The 18,523-nt window shown below is 32.3% G+C and overlaps 1 pseudogene; it reads right to left on the bottom strand.

Annotated features, from left to right (window-relative positions):
* Nucleotides 1-4,669: 4,669 nt before the first annotated feature.
* On the bottom strand, nt 4,670-6,079 carry LOC143623156 (protein HYPER-SENSITIVITY-RELATED 4 pseudogene; annotated as a pseudogene).
* Nucleotides 6,080-18,523: the final 12,444 nt, after the last annotated feature.

Here is an 18,523-nt window from a genome sequence, read left to right on the forward strand (position 1 = left end):
GAACAGGTTTCATAACTTCCTTAACCATATTTTGAATTCCATTTATGTATTGGACGGGAATTTCATTATCTTTATTATTAATGTTTTCTTCATTTCCCGATTTCTTGGGAGGACTGTTGTGAGAGTTTGCACTTTCTTCTCTTGACATACTTCAATAAAATTTTAAAAGATAAGTTCAATATTAGAATAATTCAAAACATATGTTTTATTCATCTTATTATAGTTACAAGAGTGTTCACTTATTTATTACAACTACACTTTATAACCACTAAGGTTTTTATTATCTATTATTATTATTATTATTAATTATTTTTCAAAACTGAACTTCCATCTTCCGTGATGATAATAAATTGTTTTATTCATAAAGTGTTATAGCTTCTTTCTCTTAATATTGTAAACTTTTTGCTGATTGCAAGTCGTTTATGGCTGTCCTTTTACTCTTTAAAACTTCATCTACATCATTGATCAAAAGTTCATGTATTATTAACTATTATTTTTGTTTATTATTTAATGTTATTATTGTTCTTATTATTTTCATTTCTTCGTTATGTTTCATTTTTCTAAAGCAACATTGAATTGTGTTATCCTGAGATCCAGGCAAACACATTACATGGCTTACACGACTAATTATTTAACGGTTGATTCTGTGAGAATATTTATTTATTTATTTCCGATTATTTGGACATGGTTCAATACGAGAATTTGTACTCTCTTATCTTATCCGTACATATCAAATTCTAGATAGGTTAAAGCCTATGTACTTTTGTCAAATACCTAATTCGCTAAAACCGTGGCTCTGATACCAACCTGTCACACCCCGACTTAGGGTCTAGGCGTGTGACCATAAGTTGATACCTGTTTTGTAATTATATCAGAGTTTCATTTTTTTAGCGGAAGTCTTTTTAAAATATTCTTTTATAAAATGTCGGGATTTAAATACCTGTTTTATAATACAAAATGTATTCGAGAAAAATATAATTTACATTAATTATAATTTCAAATATCTGAGCCATCAGATAGCGTCTAATGACTATATCTCCAATCTTCTATCATATCTTGCTTGTCTGGTCTAACCTTTTTGATTTCCTGTAAAATGGGTTGGAAAATACATCAGCGGTATGCTGGTGAATCGTTGACTCTAAAACATTTTATGAAGTATTGTTACAACACAAATATAGTTTTCTGTACAGCTCAGCGGGGCTTCTGCTCTGTACCCTGGGACGTACCACTAATATACACACACAAGTCAACAGTATTTCCGGGAACTGTGCCCATTGAAAATATGGTTTGAGACTGACGCATAGCATGCCTGCTACTTGTCAATTATGTTTGGATCCAGACACATGTGTACTCAGTCTGAGTGACTTTATTTTCTATCTTGTGTTATAACGTTTCTTTTTATAAACGTTTTCAGATTCTTCAAGATAAACAGTACATTAGTCTTTTCGGTTCTAAGACAAATAATATGCCCATCCTTCCAGAGTAAAAATCAGTTTGACAAACAATTAAACATATTCACCTTTCAGCTCAGTTGGTGAATCTGTTAAAAGGTTTTTATATTTATAAACATGTTTTGACTCTTTGGTCTTTAGAGGCAAACACCCATTTGTCCCATAAGAGTATGACTAAAAAAATAGCGTATTCACGTTATATAAAAAGGTAGAACGTATTCACCTTATAGTTGGTGAATAGACTTGATTTCTTGTTTAATTCAAACCTTTTATTGACGATATCTCGACTTACTTGACTAATCAAGACCCGTGCTCACCAACAATCGTTATAGTCACCTTTGTATCTTTACTTTTGAATTTGTTTCTCTTGTCGTATAAGGGACTGAGTTGTATGAACTTATTTTGGTTTGTATAAAGGATTTTACATCAAATCCTATATGTAATATATATATATATATAGTAAATGCAAGTGTTTAATTAATATTCTGAAAGGGGCATGGTGTGATGCAATAGATAAGTATTAGTGGCTCAATACTAAAACGTGGCATCTAATGTCTAACAAACAAATCTCATACTTATCTCTAATTTAATATTATATGTTTTTTTCAAATGGCGGCTAATTAAATTTATACATCGTATATTAATATTAATTATATATATAAATATGGACGGTACTACAACATGAGAATTATACATGTTAACAAATTTTGAGTTGTAGAAACACATTAATTTACAAGAGAGTACTGGCAGGAACTATTCATAACATCACTTAATTGATTCAATGATCTAACAATTAACTTGTTCCTTTATTCATATCTATATACATACATTTGTATTTAAAATTAAATATATATGTATAGAGATTCATCTAAATTGCCTAACTCAACATGCATATTATATAGTAACATATATATCATATGTAACTACTATAAATATAGATTTAAGTAATAATTTGATAAATTTTAACATTCGTTTAACGTCTCATATCTCAAACAATCGTTCTTATGCTAAACATTTGAGTAATAATATTTTTGGGTACAAACAAAATAATTTATGTGTATCTCGTTGAGTATTTTACACCCAATTCTTATGTTGGCTATCTACTTTTGTTCTTCAACTTTTAAACGTTGGCAAATTTGATACGAATTTATTATTATTGTTGTTATTATTATTAATTTAATATTTTTTTTTGGAATGTTATATTAAGTGTGTGTTTTGGATGGTGTATGGAATGGATGAAAATGAGGAATTAAAGGATAATTATGGTGTATATACTATGGATCATGGGTCATGGGTCTAAGCCCATAGTCTTTCTTACTAATCCAAGTCCATAACCTACTTTTATTATTATATCATTATTATTTCACTAACTCAATTAATTTACCCGACATAAAAAATACATTAAATATTATTCCAGAAATTTCGGGATGTAACATACCTGTAACAAATTTGAGTCAAATGTAGTTATTTTGTACCAAACGATATATTTACCAACTTTTAACCCGTAAAAATCAAATTTAATTCTACAAAAAACCCGAAGCAATCCCTGATAAAAAACTAAATATGATAAACTTTATTATACTTGAAAGTGATTGGTATATAGTATCCTTACAATTTAACACATAAATGTATAGATTTAAATCATATATTTATAATTTATAAATTTATATGACAATGTACAAACAAATCAATAGATAAATAGATTTATTTTATAAAAATGAATCAACTTTTAAGCATATATTTATAATTTAATGATTAAAAAAATTATTCGTAAATTGAAAGCATATTAGAGTTATTTTTTGTTTTTTATTTACAATCTTCAACAATATACATAGTATAATATGTTGATGATAAAATTTAAAATTATATTATTTTCAATATTTAACAAAAACAATTTGTTGTTAACTTTTGAATTTCACACAAAAACAATTTGTTGTTAACTTTTGAATTTCACAAAGTATGTTATGAAATATATTATATCAATGCATAATAGTATAATATGTAAATACTTATTTCCATAAAGTGTATAGATATAATATAAATAAAGTTTAAAGAAAACTGAATAATTTAATCATATAATAGATATAATATAAATGGAGTGTAAATAAAAAGTGAATAATTATTGATATCCATTATTAGTTTTGGAGGGAAAAATTGTAAGGATTAAACTATAAGCTGACATGCACGTGTCTATAATTATTTTACTTTATTAGAATATTAGAATATTGAGATTTTTCAATCTTAACTCTATACTCTAAATATGAATAAAAATGGAACTTAAATTTTCTCTCTTTTTTTATATAAAAAATAATAATCACAAACTTACATGATTGTGACAACAAAAATGTGTTTCTTCTCCGTTCTTCGCCATATTTACTTCTCTAACATGGAAATTGAATTGGAAAATGACAACTAACTTGCTTTCAATGACAATTTAACGAAATTGTTTTGTAATTACATAAAAAACACAAAAAATCTTTCTAGGTTTTTGGTTAAATATCTCTTACACATTTTCAAATTTCCTTTTTTAATCCCCGTGGGGATCGAGAATATCACCTTGAAAAAAAAACATGTTTATAGTTGAAAATTTGATCTCATGAAAATAACATGTTTTCTCAAAAAGAGTTTCGTTGTTAACATATTTAAGATACAACAAACCTCTAAACTCGACTTCTCTTGTATGCAAGCTTAAACACGCTTGTAAGTACATTTGCGCATAATCCGTCATGCTCCCATTTATTTCTGATTATACCCATTTTGCCCCTGTCAAATAAAACACTGCAGACCTGCAGCATCGGATACTTTGTCCATCTGCTTGACATTGTTGGTCAAATGTTATATGTCTTCAACATCTTATTTAGTTATTTGCACCAAATGACATTGCCTGTCAACTGTAACCTCCACTTCACTAACTAGTACAGAATTTCAAATTTCACTCAACACTTGTATAATCAATCATACTGAATAAATCTAGATATCCTTTTTAATTTCATATCTTCATATATGAGTCAAAGTCAAAGCTTTACATTAATTCAATATACATAAATACCCATTATCTAATAAACAGACTAGTGGGATATATATACTGAGTACGATGACGATGGTGATCTAACAAACAGACTAGTAACTTAAACTGTACCCGGCTTTAAGTCTGTCAAGATTAACCCTGCATTAGTAATCAGTTGCAAAGATTTAATAACTACTAGCATAAGTTTATATCAAACACTTAATTGCTTCTCCCTCTTCTCATCCAAAAACTGGACGAGGCCATCAAGTGCGGTGTCAGGTTCGCCTTCCCGCATTAGCTGCTCCCCAATCTCAGCAGGGGTTACCTCTAGCTTGGACAATAGATAATCAATCCGCTCAAACGAGTTGTGTTCCGTGATACCCAAGTAAGTGGATGCCATCACATGGAACCCGCTTGGGGTGCAATACCCCATCTCAATATGGACGTCAATTCGCCCAGGCCGAAGGAGCGCAAGATCTAATCTTTCTTTGTGGTTTGTAGTGAACACGATGATTCTTTCGTCACCACAACTCGACCACAAACCGTCTACAAAGTTCAAGAATCCCGAAAGTGTAACCTGATAAAAAAAAGTTGTTAGTGAAATATTTTATTTATCCCAAACGCGTTAAATGGATATACTAGCTACCTTCTGTTCTTGATCTGAATGTGCGTCATGATCAGCTCAATCTCGCAACTGAATGGAACAGTCAATGTCCTCCACAACGAGTATGGAGCGGTTGGCAGTAGCCATCAACAAACTCCGCAACATCTCGTTTGACTTAACAGCAGTCAACTCCAAATCATAGATGTCAAACTTCAAATAGTTGGGCATTGCAGCAATCAAACTAGACTTCCCGGTCCCAGGCGGACCGTACAACAGGTACCCTCTCTTCCACGCCTTTCCAAGTCTCCTATAATACTCCCGCCTCTCCACAAACCGATCCAGGTCCTTGATCACCCTCTCTTTTACACCCGCATCCATTGCCAGCATGGCAAATGTCGACGGGTGATCCATATTCACTGACTTCCACGACGTGTACTCCATGCCATATAGTTTCAGCATTCTGTCCTCTCTTCTCATTGTCTTGGCCATTTCACGTATGAACGGTAGATACTCATTCACCGCAAGATTATAGTGATTGCGATTAAATGTGAACTCGAATGATCGCTGATCAGTTCTGGTTGCACATCTATCACCATCGTCGCTGTACACCACCCGAGGGGCCATCTTTTTGGAAGCCAAACACCACCTAAACTTAACTCCTTTGAAAGTATCCATATAACATTCATTTGTTTCCATTGTAAGTTTTATGTTCCTGTCACTCGGGTTTTGCGTAGCAGTAACACACTGAATATTTAGTGACACCCGGGCAGCGATGTAAGCTTCCGTAGCAGTGTAAAGTAGGTTCCCGTGAACCCCATCATACTCGTTGATTATAATTCTCGTCGTAAATTTTGTGGGAAGGTTGGTAACAACATTTTTTATGGCCAGTAGAACATAATTTTGTACTTCTTGTAGACAGTAGCGACCGACCACCATTGCGGTGGCGGCTATGGCCAATTTGATGGGGCCTTTCATGACCCCTTGTTGGTTCTTAGGCTGATCACTTGAGAAAGCCATTGGTGTGAAGAAGCAGTTAATGGAGATCTGAAATGAACAATATTGTACTGATGTTAGAAACCAAACACACAATAAAAAGTAAATAACTAACCATTAATAATAAATAAACTCATGAATACACACACACACACACACACACACACACACACATACATACATAATTAACAGCTAAACAGAAGACTAAAGATAATTAATAAACAACACATGAACACTATAACATCATCACAAATATTGATCATAACACCTCATCTTATAAGCCAAGCCTGATCCAAATGTATTATATATAGAGAATGATCATATATATGAAAAATGTAAAGTACGACCTAGTAGTTATTGTTGGAAATACTCATGAATATATGGTTATATATAATTAACAACTAAACAGAAAACTAAATATAAAATAAACAAGTAACATGAACACTATAACATCATTACAAAACAGAAAAGTAGAAAATTAACTAGCTAGCACTAAACAAGCCTAATTAATTAGTATCAATAAAACAACTAACAGCATCTTTAACACAAAACTAGTTATATTAACATATTAGCAAGTTTGATCCCAACATGCCCAAATATTATTCTGTCAAAGCATTTTCACCTTTTGGAATGCAATAGAGGATGATCTTATGAAAAATTTAAAGTATATATAAATTATTTGATTCAAATAATACTAACAGACCGAGTAGTTTTAGAGACGACATGATCATAATTAAGCGTACATAAACGTTCGAGTTTCATATGATATCACCTGATCACTTAGAGTTATAAGCTGCGGATAGATTGTAAGACCAAAGAGTTACGTTTTAACCAAAGAGTCAACTTAATGTTATAACTCATAAGCACTTATATATTGTCTGTGAGTCCAAATTACACACATGAAAAGGAGTCACCAGCACACTGCCACGTGGCAAACACTGATTGCAGGAATATATATGCTAGTCCTCTCATGACTCATAGAACTACCACCTTTATGTCCTTATAATAATTACTATATTTATGTACCTGTTATAAATTCTTCTGCCTATTGTTTTTTTCTTAAATAATCTAGTCTGTTGGCAAGTCAAAGATTCACTGCGTGTAATCGATTGTTGCTTAAATATCTTACATTTTAATTCTTTACAGATAGATTTAATATAAATTTGCTGGTTCTGGAGATATAATCTCTAAGATTACTTACATACATATTATTATTGACCTTATGAAAATTAACCAATATTTAGAACCTTATAAAAAATTTAGATAGGATGTTGTTTACAATAATGATGACATGGAAGTTAAAAATATGCATAATATGTAACTATATGACATTATTGATCTAGAATTAAAAAAAAAAACAGATAGGGTGAAAATGTGCCAACTTTCATATTATGACTTATACTTATAACTAAGGATAAATTTTGTTTTGTTCCTAAAGATGTACAACGGAAGTTTATAATAAACATACGGAACGTCTCTATAAAATGAAACCAAATTAATAATAATAATAATAACAATAACAACAATAATAATAAGACTATGCATGTCCCCACTTATAGGGCGCATATGTCGTCCGGATGCCTATGCCGACGAATACATGTCGTAGCCAAAGGGTTTGTCACCTTCGTCACTGTAGCTAGGGGGGATTGGTGGACTTAATTATTTCCATCCTCGAGTCAATGAGATGGGTTGTGTCAATCTCAAGTAATGGAGCGGTGCATGTTAGGCCGGTTTTGAGTTATTTAATTGAGTTCATTAAAAACAATGAGTTGTGTTTAATTTATGATAGTTAATTAGATAAGTAGATAATCATGTGGGGTTTATTATTTATTATTTAATGTTTGAGTTCATCTCTAATTATACCGAGTCATGGTCTATATAACCTAATCAAAGTTGTGATTATGATAACCAATTTAGAGGTATATTTACCTTTTTAGTTATAACAAACTGAGAGTTATTTAATCCAAATTCATTGTTTACGTTTTGATGAGTTATATTATATCAATTCGTTCTTGAGAAATGTCGTCACCAAAATGAAAAAGCAATTCTTGAGGGGCTACGTTATAAAGTTCTTCATTTGTGGGGTAAAAAAAATCATAAATTCGCTTAGAACGAGAGCTAGATTGAGCCTCCCATGCCATTGGGGCAAGGATGTGGCAATAGACCGGCAAATGGATCAACATCCCCCTCGAAGAACAGAACGTACGTGGGAGGAAACCCACTCCTGACGAGACTCCAACCTACTACTATTACTATTACCTCTCATAAGAAAAATTATAAGGCTAGGGTTAGACCAATTGCCTTTGATTGAAAAGTATATAAATAATTAGCTCGCAATGCAAGTTTTGATTAATTAATTGGTAGATAAAGTATTCAACTTATTAATAATTTTACTTCTTGTGGTGTGATGACAAAGGTGTTGATATTACATAGTAAATACTAGTATTCAAGCTCATAAACGCAAACGATGGAGAACAAAAATCGACCGTTAAAAAAAGTATTCAACCTATTGTAAACTGCTAGTATGTACGCTAGACAAGTTTTTTTTTAATCTTTGTTCACTATAATTACAAATAAATAATAATTTTTAACGAATTAATATTCAGACAGTACTTTAAATGTCACTTTTAGTAACCACAAAACCCACACGTATTACCATATATAATTGCTGACGATGTTGTTTGTTTCTTGCTAAAATAGTGTACGTCTTCCATTTTCAAAAATAAGGAATAGACGTCGCATAAAAGATTCTTTGTGTTATTTACTTGTTCATATGACCATCTTTAAATACTATTAAATCAATACAATGTAGATACATCGCCTTCAATTGGGCTGTCCACATTGGAAATCCAGTTAGCAATTTCCTATTTCATGTTGTCTAATATTGCGCCACGTGTCCGGGTCTCCATATTTACAATTAAACAAAACCCGGTTTTATTTTCACAACAAAATTTATCTCCACCACCGATTCTCTCTCTAATCTATCTAATCTCCCGATGATTTTACCAACCCTAATTCCGGCGGCCAGATCTACAATCTATTCTACCTTTGATATCCACCATGAATCCTACGTCCGTCGTTCATATCCACCATGGAACCTCTACATTATTTATCAACAATACGAGCCCTATTTTTGACGTTTGGATTCGAACCGATTCGAGACATCAAAATATTTGGATTTGATTATCAGATGATTATATTGAAGGTAACTCTCAATCCAATTTTTCAAATACATTTGTTTTATTGTCAATCGTTAAGGCAAATCTGTCATACGCCTATTTTATGTTTACTGATTTTTACTGATTGTTCCGGTTAGTAAATAATTTTTTTGTTTAATGATTTCCACTGATTCTTCCTGCAAAACTTTCCTTGAATCCATAATAAACTTCCGATTTGTTTATATATTTCTGTAGAATTTATATTTTTTTTCTTTATCTCACTAAATAATTTTTCCGGCTAACCTGTTCTTATAGTTTTGTTATTCAAATATTTATATTTGAAATTCCGGCTAATTTCCGTTCAATTTATTTTCCTGTTTGTTTTTTTTATTGTTATTTAAATATTATTTTAATTAATTAATTTTTATCTTACCAATCTTCTGATTTGTTTGTGTTAAATTTATAATTTATAATTTATGATTTCCGGCTAATTTCAGTGTAATTTAATTTTCCGGCAACTTTATTTTTAGTTTTATCAAATAACAGAAACTTTTAATTTTGTTAAGATTATAAGTTTAGTAAGTTTTCTAAATCATAATTGTGATTTTGTAAAACAAACAAATCATTTTAAATTTGGCTAATTTACTAATTTCATAACTGATTTTATTGATAAACCATAAATACTGAATGTGATTTTTTAATTTTGTCAAAAACACGTTTCATTTTGAAATCTCAATTTAATTTTGTTAAGATTATCAATTTAGAAAGTTTTGAATTAATAATTGACAAAATTATTAATTAAGTAAACAATATATATGATTTCATTAACTTTTTCCGTTAACCATAAATAATCTTAAATTTTATAAATATAATATGTCTTTTAATTTATTTTTGGAATAAGTATACCTACAATAAACCGCTAAAATTCGTTTCATTTTTTATTTAGAAACTTTCTAAAGATAATACGTTTACCATAATTTGTAGTTTATACATTCTGCCATATAAATATCTAGGTAATCACATAAGCCATTATCATATTGTTCATAACTAAAAATTCTCCAAAAATGTAAGTTCATCCCTTTTTATTGGTTTTGTTTATGTTTCAAATAATTTTTTCTAATCTTTTATATTTTTATTTTATTCATAGGTCAGAGGAAGATCAAAAATTTACCATGCTTAATGAGATTGATGTTCTAAAAACATCACCATCAACTCTGAAGGTTAGAGTTTTAAGAATGTGGAGCATAAAAGACAACAAAAATGTGAATGAGGATTTTCTGATCGAGATGGTGCTCATGGATGAAAATGTACTTATTTAATATATTTTTTTTACTTAAAGATTTTAATTCTCATATATATTTTTTGCTTTAATGACAGGAGAATCGAATCTAAGCAACAGTTTATAAACAGGATATCTTTAGATTCAAAAGATTCCTCAAGGAAAGCTCAACTCTAACTATAGTTAATCCGAGCGTTAGTTTAAATGGATCGAACTACCGTGTGATTGATTGTCCCAACAAATTGGTGTTGGGACCAAACACACATGTGAATTCATGTCAGGAGTTTGATGGTCGTCTGTTTGGTTTTAAGATGATTGCTTTTGAATCACTAATCAATAAAGATATTTCTTTGAAATCGACATTTGGTATAAAATAATTTTTGGCATTCAAATAAATAGATTTATAATTTTAGTCATATATTTCCATTAAATCTATTAATAAATTATTTATTTATTTTTCTTTGTGTTAGATATTATTGGTCACGTGGTTCATGTGTTCAAGAGCATTGCTTCAAACGTGAATGACAAAAACAAGCGTACGATGGAGATATGTGATTTACGGTATTACTATTACACCTATCATTTCATTACATATTTAGGTTAATAAACTTTATACTTATGACTGTTTGTAATGCTTCTGTAATTTCAGTGGAAACTGTGTGTATCTCACACTGTGGGATCATTATGTGTCTGAGCTCTCCATATATGTAATTGAACATTTTGATGAAGGCCATGCGATAGTTATACTTCAGTTTGGTAGGGTTAAGTATTACACCGGTTCTTATGGTAAAGGTAACTATGTCTACATTTTTTAACTTTCTTGTGTTTTAACATGTCACTAACTTGAACTAATGTGTCGGTTTTAAATTTTCCTTTTTTTAGAGAAAGTTTATGTGTCGAATTCTTTTGGATCTAATGTTAGCCATTTCTTTATAAACAACTATTTATTTGAGATTGAAGAATACAAAAACAGGTATATTATTAAACGAATATTCTTTTCATTTATGTATTAAATTTGTACATTTATTATTATATTACTTATTCCTAAATCTTTAAATATTTAATTTTTTAGTTTGGTGGATTTGCTAAATGCCAATGATGTTTCTGTTCGTAAACCGATTCCGGTGAAGATGTTGTCGTCTATTGATGATGAGTTTTTGAGAGCAACAGATTTTTTTAACATCGCTGATATTTGTACCATTATATCTGTATGTTAATTATTACAATATTTATTTTATTCTAATTATCTTTCAAAATTAATTGTATATTTATTAAGTCTACATGTACTATAATGCATCCTAAAAGTATCATTATCCTTGGTACAATTAAGGCAATCTGCCCAGATACGGAATGGTATTACATTGGGTGTAATATTTGTAGCCGTAAGCTGATGGAAAATAATGGTGAATGTGGAAAGGAGTATGAATGTAAGACAGTAAGATGCAATGTTTTAGGTGTTATCCCTACACCTAGGTATTTATTCAATTCAAATTCAAATGTCTAAATAGTGCATTGTAAAATTATATCTTTTTCTTTCAATTTACCTATTTATACACTTTTATAAGTTCAAGATCAAAATAAGGGTGCAGGATTCCACTGGAGTTGTGTCGTTGACTCTTTTTGATAGAGATGCTAAAATGTTAACTAAGAAAACAATTAAAGAATTGATTGATTCTCAAAACGAGGTTTGTTTACAACTAAAATAATTTTGTAATTGTAACAGTCATCCATATAAGATATGGTAAGTTGAACAATGATTAATATTATATTTGTTTCTTTGTCGTCTAATTTTATTACAGAATAAGGTGGAAAATGCTGGATTCAAGTTGTTAGTCTTGGTAGGCGTGTAATTGAAGCAAAAGTTGTCTCTGGTACGAATATCGGATATCGCACTCTAATCAGTCGAGTAAGTCTTACACCAACTGATAAGAAACTTCCGTTCAAATTAAAAAGAATACAGTTTCCTATATCCGTATGTTTTGCCATGACAATCAACAAGAGTCAAGGTCAATCATCGGCAAGAGTTGGATTGTATCTTAAAGATCCAGTATTTTCTCACGGTCAGCTTTATGTTGCTTTGTCACGAGTGAAGACTAGAGATGGTATTAAGTTAGTGATACTCGACAAAGAATGAAAGCTTATAAATAAAACAACAAATGTTGTTTACAAGGAGATTTTTGAAAACATAGAATGTTAATTGTTTAAATTTCCTATGTAATTCGATTTGGAATCTCATAATAAATGTAATGGTTATAATGTAATTTATTTTGTTCTATACTTTACAACATTTGTACTTAACTTTTTGTATTTAATATTTTTTTGGTATCCCATATTTAATTTTTTTATTTAATTATAAATAATTTGTTATTTTTAATATTATACATAAATTTTATGGATATAAACATGTTTGTTTAAATTTGTTTTATAACATACCTTTTCAATATATACTTTTTAATTTAAATTATTTAAGATATTTATTATACTATCTAATTAAATATTATTAACTATAGGGTAACTACACATTATAATAACTAGATAGATTTCATCATTAATTTTCTTGGAACAATAAAACCGTCACTTCTTATAGCTATTTTTTAATTTTCCATTTTAATCCTATTCTTCTTCTTCTTCTTCAACAATACTAAGTTTCTCAAGATAACTAAACTCCTTTAATGGCTACGATTATGAACTGGAGGTATTGTAAACTATTCCATAAGTATCAATTTGTATTTAGCAATTTAGCAACGTTAGAAAAAGATAATATTGAATCAGTCATGTTGTTTGATAATCAGTTGAAACATCAGATACATCAGATCGGTCTTAGGAAGAATTTGCAATGTCAACAAGAAACAAATTTGATAAATGTTTTACATAATTTCTTTCATGATCTTTATCAAGAGGGTTTACCTTATGAACATGTAAGGGGGTGGTTCTTTTATCCTTATCAAAACAAGGTTGTTGTCTGGTTCGAGAATGGAGAGTATAAGAATTTTAAGCCGAAACAACTATTGTCGTGTGATGATTTGGTGATGTTGAGAGAGCTTGACGTGTTAAAGTTAGCAAATGCAAGAAAAGAACTTGCGCATCTTGAGTTGTAAGCTGAGGTTAGTTCGAAGGTCAAATGGTTAGAAGAATGTTCTAACTATGAGAGTGATTATGAAGATTTTCCTGACAATTTTGAGTCTGATGACGAACATTAAGGTAAAATATAACTCTTTTCGTATTGTTTTTATATTTAATACAAGTAGTAGATGTTAAAGACCTTTTTACACTGTCAAAGTTATTATGATTGTTATTCCGAAAGTTTGTTGTCCGATTAGGAAGTAGAAGGTAATATATTAATACTTTACATTACATATTGTTCATAGATTTAATACAAGAATTATATTGACAACATTTTTTAGACTTAGTAACCACGCTTAGATGTTATTAATTATTAAACATGTTATTATGTTAAATTATTTTTAATGATTTTTTGTTTGTTTTTACAAATTTTCAGGTGTTTAGGAATTTGAAGTTTGTGTTGGTTTAACTTTTGAAGATCTGGCTGATGTTTTAATATCAAGAACCTGTTTAGCGGTTTTGTTAATGTCTTTTGTTGGTACTGTTTATTTTAAGCTATTGTAAATTTTAAGTTTGAATGTTTAGACATTGTACTTTGATAATAGTTTTGTAACAAACCATCAACCACTATTATCTTAAATTGACCTTATGTTTAAATTTATTATTTGTAGTGACATATTCTTTCACCCGCGTGTCACGCGGGTCTATACCCTAGTTTTTTCAATATAACAATAACCCATTTGTTGGATTTTATGGTCGGTTCGGGTCAAGTCAACGCGGACCGACCCGAATATGACTCGGTATGAGTTACACCGGGGGTAACGAATTTAAAACCCACTTAATCGTTAACTGGGCTAGACATGATTAGTCGAGTACCTTTAGTGGACTAGGCTTTTAGTTGGTGATTGGGCTAAAACCCCAATGGGTTTAAGATTGAGTTTAACCCTAATCTTATAATATATAAACATATTATTGTTTATTAAAAACCTAACTTTAAATATAACTAAAACCCTAGCCTCTCTACATCTCAGCTGCCGCCGGCCGTTTTCCGGCCACCGGAATACCGCTGCCAGCCATTAACCACCGCCGGCAGTCCCTTTGGTCACCGCAACCACCACCGTCGCTCCATAGAAGCTCCCAGTGCTGTAGGAATCTTCTGCCGTCAACTCCAGGTCGTTTTCCGGCGACCTGGTGTGTTTTCCGGTGAGCCCGGTTTTCCGGCGAGACTGTTTTCCGGCCACAGTCATTCCTGCCACTGCTGTGCACTGAGTGTAGCTGTTGTCCGACACCATATCCTACTGTCCGACACCATTAACCCTCGTCCGCAGCCATCCGACGCCGTCTACCGTCACACCCCGCCGTGCAGCTGTTGTCCACTGCGGTAATGCCGCCGTTTGGACTGAATCCTGATTGATTTTGTCTTTTTCTAGCTTGTTTCGTTAAGCCCTCGGTGTCTTTCCGGTTTCGATAACCGAGGTATATTGATAAACTTAACTATGGTTGTTTATTATTTGTTTAATCGTACTCGTGTAACGCTGTAATCGGATCCGGGTTTTGGGTTTCGGTTTTTGGTTCGTGTTAATCGTTTATTTATCCGCTGCATTTTATAATTCGTTTATACATATAAATTATTAATATTGATTAATAATTACTTAAACGAAATAATTATCTAAAACGGGTTAAAAAGTTTGACCGTTTTCGTTCCGAACCACCGTTGAAACCCACTGCAGTTACAACGTACGAGTCGATCCCGGTTCGTTTAAACCGGATCTACATCTCGAACTTTAAAATCGTTTAAAGTTTGTAGATCTAGATTAGTTTTCGGGTGATTTTAGATTTGGTCAAATTTTTGTTTATTTTATTTGACCAAGTCAAAACGACCAGAAATTTATTTATTTATTTATTTTGAATATGTAAATCCGGCCCCGACCTATGTTTGTTTGGTTGTGTTTGGTTGTTGAGCTTGGTTTTTGCCATAGATGGTTCAAAAGTTGTAAGCGGTTATTATTTATTTTTCGGTTTTCTTTTGGCCATAAAGATGGTTTAAATTTGTAATAGGGCAAATTATTGTTAGTTTATAAATTTGTAATAAAGAAGACGCGAAGATAACCGAGGACGAGCTCAAGGATTTCTTGGAGTTAGTGGGAGTTCGGACAAAATGACGGGATGCACGAAGAAGTTCATCCTTGTGGTTGTTTTGTGTTGTGAACCCCTTGACCCGATCGGTCTCCCTAATTGGCTCTGGCGAGACCGATCACCTTTTGGCTATAAGGATTTACATATTATTATTTGCTATTGTGGTTGCTTGGATTGTTTATAATAGGATTATAATATCACCGACCTAATACCAAATAAATTTGAAAAAAATAAACATTTTATTAACCAATTATGTTTTGCAAATTAAAAGCGTTTTGATTTGCAAAACTAATAACTTAATAGATTTCTATTAACTTAAAATTGGTTAGTCATATCTCGACAAACTTAGTTTTAATAGATTATTTAAAACTAAGTGTCCTGAGAGATGAAAGGGTTCATCAAATCGTCCCGATAATAAATACAATAAAATTTGACTTTTACTCTATTTGGTAATTTTAAAATTAATCCCAATTTAAAACCAATAGTTTATGTCAATCCTACTACAAGTCACACTTGAGGCATACTGCGAAAATTCGAGTGTTTGGAGCTACAGCACCGCACTTGTTTTCTAGCCTATCCCATCAAGGTGAAAGCGTTTCGTTGACACATCCGACCCTTTCACACGTCACTGTACTAGGACCACTATTACTTTACTATCCTGTTACGTGCTACAGCTGTCTGGAAACTTAAAGTGGGCAAAGATGAGGCTAAACGTATCTATACAGACAATCGTTGTCTCTATATGCCTCATAACCGAGAGTTGTGCTCTATTCACAATTGGCAATCGTTGTCAGTCTGCCTAACCACTTATTAATGTTATGTGCTACAACTGCCTTTAATAACTGGAAGCCGGATTCTCATGCTCCTATTTGAATAAAGTTATTGGGTCATTAATAATGGGACTACAACGTCGAAAATACTAATTAAATTTACTTTTGCTTAATTAATCAGATGTCGTCAAACGAAAACTCACCCTATGCCCTTAAGACTATCCTTGAGAAGGATAAACTGAACGGTACCAACTTCATCGAATGGCACCGCAACTTGAGACTTGTTCTTACCATGGCAAAGCGCTTGTATGTTCTCGATGGACCTGTTCCAACCGAGCCTGAAAACAACACAGCCGCTGCTCGAAAAGTTCTTGACAAGCATAAGGATGACTCGGCTGAGGTTTCCTGTATTATGCTAGCTACCATGACTTCTGAGCTTGCTAAAGGCTCGGAAGACTTTGGTGCCTATGAGATGCTTGAGCAACTCAAGGGCATGTTCCAGAAACAAGCCCGTCAAGAACGTTTCGACACCATGAAAAAAATCATTAGTTGCAAGATGGCAAAAGGGTCTCCCGTCAGTGCGCATGTTCTTAAGATGAAGGGGCACATCGATCATCTCAAGAAACTTGATTATCCCCTGCCTGATGAGATGGTACATGATTTCATTCTCAACTCTCTCCCCAGCTCTTACGACCAATTCGTAATGAATTTCAACATGAACGGCTGGGTGAAGATAATGCCGGAGCTTCATAACATGCTCAAGACGGCTGAGATGAACATTCCTTCAAGGACCAATCAAGTTCTGACCATTCGATCTGCTGGTGTCAAGAAGCCTAATCCCAAGAACCGGGGTTATAAGGGTAAAGGCAAGAAGAATGTTACCATTGCTGCCCCTCGTACCACCAATGCTAACAAAGGGGTTCCAAAGATACCATCGCCGCCCCTCTGAGGAGCGCCAGTGCTACCGATGCAACCAAATGGGACACTGGATGCGAAACTGTCCCGAATACCTTGCTGAGATCAAGATGAAGAGAGCCAATGGTGAAGGTTCTTCTTGAGGTATTTCCATATACGTTATTAAACTTTTCAATGTCTCTAGCAACACATGGGTATTTGATACCGGATGTGGTTTCCACATCGTTAATGTCTTGCAGGAGCCTAAGAAGTGGAGGAAACTGAATAAAGGCAGCATGGAACTCATCGTTGGAGATGAGAAGAGAGTACCAGTTCTGGCAACTAGAGTTTTTCATTTTTACTTGTCCATCTGACCTAGTTTTTCATTTGAATAATTGTTTGTATGCTACTGGTTTGACCAGAAACATCGTTTCAGTTTCGATGTTGTTTGAACAAGATTTTAAGTACGTTTTCAATGGCATGGCTATTTCTACTTACTTAAATGATATCTTTTATTTTGAGGCTAAACCTGGAAATGATATATATGAAATCGTTGATTCAAACTAATAATAACATATATAATCTTTCAAAACGTATTAAATCTGGCATCAATGATACTTTTCTATGGCATTGCCGACTTGGCCACATAATCAATGCAAGAGTTAAAAGACTCCAATCCGAAGGGATTCTTGAATCCACAGGACCAGACTCTTTTGACGATTGTGAATCTTGCTTAGTTGGCAAACTCACCAAAGACTCCTTCACTCATAAAAGTGAACGAGCAAGAGATCTGTTACGACTCATACATACTGATGTATGTGGACCTTTCAGAACCATGTCTAGAAACCATGAAAGATACTTCGTTTCGTTTATCGACGATTATAGTCGATATGCTTATGTGTATCTTATGAAACACAAGCATGAAACTTTTGAAATGTTCAAAGAGTTTCAAAACGAAGCGGAAAACCAACTTGGTAAAACCATTAAGATACTTCGATCAGATCGAGGTGGAAAGTATCTCAGCTCAGAGTTCATCAATCATCTAAAAGAGTGTAGAATTATTTCACAGCTCACTCCACCTGGCACACCCCAACATAATGGCGTGAGTGAGATGAGGAATCGAACTTTGCTAAACATGGTTCGATCGATGATGTGTAGAACCAACTTT

The sequence above is a fragment of the Bidens hawaiensis genome, unplaced genomic scaffold (assembly GCF_021521415.1).
Source record: "Bidens hawaiensis isolate Kalapana, Puna unplaced genomic scaffold, B.hawaiensis_p1.1 tig00003356_1, whole genome shotgun sequence".
Lineage (NCBI taxonomy): Eukaryota > Viridiplantae > Streptophyta > Magnoliopsida > Asterales > Asteraceae > Bidens > Bidens hawaiensis.